The sequence below is a fragment of the Leptonychotes weddellii genome, chromosome 1 (genome assembly GCF_054177405.1).
Source record: "Leptonychotes weddellii isolate Sample4059 chromosome 1, ASM5417740v2, whole genome shotgun sequence".
Lineage (NCBI taxonomy): Eukaryota > Metazoa > Chordata > Mammalia > Carnivora > Phocidae > Leptonychotes > Leptonychotes weddellii.
Genome location: NC_138369.1, coordinates 9,731,339 through 9,735,703, shown reverse-complemented (window position 1 = coordinate 9,735,703; position 4,365 = coordinate 9,731,339). Strand labels below are relative to the sequence as shown.

The 4,365-nt window shown below is 47.5% G+C and overlaps 1 protein-coding gene across 1 annotated transcript in view; it reads right to left on the bottom strand.

Annotated features, from left to right (window-relative positions):
• Positions 1–3,585, bottom strand: part of LOC102740356 (NACHT domain- and WD repeat-containing protein 1) — a 43,592-nt gene extending 40,007 nt beyond the window's left edge. The window contains exon 1 of the mRNA XM_081805454.1: positions 3,399–3,585. The gene's annotated coding sequence lies outside the window, so the exon portion shown is untranslated. The remainder of the gene's footprint in view (positions 1–3,398) is intronic.
• Positions 3,586–4,365: the final 780 nt, after the last annotated feature.

Below are 4,365 nucleotides of genomic sequence, written 5' to 3'. Positions count from 1 at the left end.
TTCATTTAACTACGAGGGTTTTGCCCAGGGTCACGTGGGAAGTTAAGAGCAAACCCAGAACTCACTCTCAGGCCTGCCAACATCCTATCTTTACGCCTTCGCGTAACCTCTTGGCTGGCTGCTATGGGCTCAGTTCAACTCTCGTTTCCTCCACTAATTGAGCTGGGACTTTTCTCCAGATGCCTCTGGGCAGGTACTAACCAGAAAGGGTGATGTAAAGGCGCTTATAAACACCTGTGTCTGTGGTAACTGCCTTACCTTCTGAGAGTCGGAGACTCGGCTACACTCCTCCCACGCATGTATCTTAGAGAGGTGAAGTGTAAAGGGAAAAATGTAGGATTTGGAGTGAGATAGACCTGGGTCCTAATTCTGCCCAACCATGAGCTCTGTGTGACTGCCGGCAGGTCCCTTTGCCACGGAGCCTAAAAGTTTTCCTATAAAATGGGAGAAACAACCCCCCCTCAAAGACAGACGGCTTGTAAAATATCTCTTTTGTGCTTGGCATGTTGTGAGCACTTAATAGGAATTCCTAGGTGCGGTCGTGGCCCAGATTTGCTTACGGCAGAGTGAGCGGCTTCTAGGGTGGTCCCTGTGGATCCCCTGCTCCTGGTACTCATGCTTTTGTATAAGCTCTACCCTTGAGTGTAGAGGACTTGGGATTAGCTTTTAATGAACAGAATATGAAAAAAGGGATAAAATGGGGCTCCTCAGACTATTAAATATATAATCACCCCATATGATCCAGAAATTCCCACTCCTTGGTATATAATCTCAGTATATATCCAAAAGAACACACAAGGAAACTTTTTGATGATAGAAATGTCTTGATGATGGGTGATGGCATTTGTAGATGGGTGTCTACATTTGTCAAAACTGGATAAATGGCGGGGGGGGGTCATGAGGGGACAGTGATAGAATGTTACTTCCAAGAATAGGTTGTAGAAATCTATGACCCAAAAGTTTTACTCCAAGCTGTATAACCCAAAGAACTGAAAAGAGGCGTTCAAACAAATCTTTATAGCAGCACTATCTGCAATGACCCCAAAGTGGAAATAACCCAAATCTCCAACAATGAACAAAAGGATAAACAACATGTTGTATATGCATATAATGGAATATTATTCACCCATAGGAAGGAATGGAGCTCCAACACACGTGAAATGTGGAGGAAGCTCAAAAACACTATGCCGAGTGAAAGAAGTCAGACACATACAGTGTCATATAGGGTGAGATTCCATGTATGTGCAATGTCCACAACATGTAAAATCCAGAGACACAGAAAGCAGATTCGTGGTTGCCACGGGCTCGTGGTGGGGAATGGGGGGTGACTACTATGGGCACGGGGTTACTTTTGGGGTGATGGAAATGTCTTGGAACCAAGTAGAAGTGATAGTTATACAACACTGTGGACACACTAAATGCCACTGATTGTTCACTTCAAAATGGTTAGTTTTATGTTATGTAAATTTCACCCTAATTAAAAACAAAACAAAACCAAAAAAACCTCTATGACTTCTCTTTTGCGAACCGGAAAGAAACTTCTTGCTGGCTTTGATAAAGGAAGTTGCCAGGTTGGAGAGGCCCGCTTGGCGGGGAATTAAGGGCAGCTTCCTGCCAACAGCTGGTGGAAAACTGAGGCTCTCAGTCCATCAAGCCATAAGAAACGAAATTCTGCCAACAACCACGTAAACCCGGGAAATAGATCCTTCCCAGGACGAGACCTCCTCCCCACTCTTAGTTGATCCTTACAATGGCCCACTGTAGAGACGATGCTTGAATTTCAAGAGTCACCTGCTCCAGGTCACACTTTTAATGGGTTTACCTGAGCCCTTGCAAGGCCCTTCTCATACCCCCACCTCTGTGACCTCCTGTGGCTAACATCTGTAAGAGGCGCGAACAGCCAAGGTACAGTTGTTTGCTTGATAAATATTATTTTGATTCCTCCTTCCCTTTCTTCGGTGGGGAGTGCGGAGAGGCATCACTTAATGGTTAAAAGAAGACTCTGCAGATTTCTCCCTATAGAAGACTACAATATGCCCTGCATCGTTGAGCTGGAATTGGAAATTAGTTTTTCTTTCTTTCTTTCTTTCTAGATTTATTTATTTATTTGTCAGAGAGAGAGCATAAGCAGGGGGAAGGGCAGAGGGAGAGGGAGAAGTAGTCTTCCTGCTGAGCAAGGAGCCCGTTGTGGGGCTCGATCTCAGGACTCCGGGATCATGACCTGAGCCGAAGGCAGATGCTTAACCAGCTGAGCCACCCAGGTATCCCTGGAATTGGAATTTTCTATGCAAACTCATGACTGATGATATATGTAACTGAATACAGATATGTGTGTATCATATTCATACATGTATTTCAAAGCTCTGAACTCTGGGGCCTAGAGGCTCTGCTTCCTCCCCATCTTTCCTGCTTCGACAACCTTCCTCTCAATCGAAAGCAGGGTCTTCAAGAAATAGTTGCACACCCATGGTCACAGCAGCATTTTTCATAATAGCCAAAAGGTAGAAACAACCCAGGTGTCTATTGATGAATGGATAAGCAAAACGTGGCATAGCTATACAATGGAATAATATTTACCCTTATGAAGGAAGGAAATCCTGACTCAGGCTACAACATGGATGAACCTGGAAGGCATTATGCTGAGTGGAAATAAGCCAGTCACAAAAGGACAAATACTATATGACCCCACTTACATGAGGCACCGAGAATAGTCAAATCCATAGAGACAGAAAATAGAATGGCAGGGGGCTAGGGGGAGGTAGTGGGGAGTTAGTGATCAATGGGGACAGAGTTTCAGTGTGGAAAGACGAGAAAGTTCTGGAGATGGATGGTGGTGGTCCTACATGGTTGTACAACAGTGCAACTTTACTTAATGCCACTGAAACATGCATAAAAAATGGTTAAGACGGAAAATTTTATGTTGTGTATTTTACCATAATTATAGTAATAATGAGGAGGAGGAGGAGGAGGATAAAAGAACATTTCTTTCAACCCAAGACGGAGGAAGCTACTGAGCGTGACTCCTGCAGCTATAATTAGGCTGGACTTGAGAGCCTGGTCTTCAGAGTTCTTACACCTACAGGGGCGACAGGGTCAGCCTGCCCCGCCAATCATCCCCCAGCCAGACGGTGGCCTACCCACCCCCTTCCCAAAATAGGCTGGGAGGCTATTTTGGTACAATCTGTTCTCTCATAAAATGAGATCCCAGAACATCCATCGGTGCTCCCGGGCGCACAGCCGGCTTATCACCCACACCCACCAGGTGCTAGATGAGCCCCAGCAGAAGTGCTCTGGGGAATTACAGAGCTGGCCTTTGGAATCCGGCTCCAGACACTCCCGCTAGTCCTCCTGAGAGGAAACTGAGGCTCAGAGAAGGGGAGTTCCTGCCCCAACGCCACGCACCTCGCAGGCGAAAAGCCAGGATGTGATCAGGTCCGAGAAGCTTCGCAGCCTGTTCTGCTTTTCCTCTCCTGTTAGATGAAGCTGGCATTCTCAGCATCCATTTCTGGAAGTTTTGACAAAGACACATAGTTGTGGATTCCCCACCACAATCAAGAGACAGAACCGTTCTATCCCCCCACCCCCTTCTCCTGGCCGCTTTGGAAGCAGTCTCTCCTCCCACTCCCCGGCCCTGGCAACCGCGCATGTGTTTTCTGTCCCTATGATTTTGCTTTTCCTAAAACAGCCTTATCTAAGGAGCGCGCTGGGCGTATAGTCGGAGTCGGGCGCCTTCGCGGGGCAAAGGCCTCCGAGACGCATGCGCCGTGCCGTGCGAATCAGCCGCTCGCGCCTTTTCGCCGCTGGGTACGATTCCGCCGCCGCGGGCTTCGTGCGCCCACCGGCTGCCGGACACTGGGGATGCCTCCGTTTTTTTTTGGTGATTCCCCAAAACAGCAGCTTTGAACATTTCTTGTGTGAACACGAGTCTGTGTTTCACTTAGGAATGGGATTGCTGCGTTATACGGAAAACGGGGTCTCATTTCGCGGGACACCCGCCGCCTGTTTTCTTAGCAGCACTGGGTGAGCGGAGTCCTTACCAGCCCCTGGCATCCTGAGCTATTCTTATTTTTTTCTTAAAGGTTTTATTTATTTACTTCACAGAGAGTGAGAGAGCACAAGCAGGGGAAGCAGCAGGCAGAGGGAGAGGGAGAAGCAGGCTCCCCGCCGAACAGAGAGCCCGGTGCGGGGATCGATCCTAGGAGCCCGGGATCATGACCTGAGCCGAAAGCAGCCGCTTAACCGACTGAGCTATTCTTATTTTAAACGTTGGAGGCAGGAACTTATTAACTTGCTAGGGCAGCCGTAAGGACAGACGGAGCGGCTTTTTTTTGCAGAAATTTCTCTTTTCTTTCTTTCTTTCTTTTT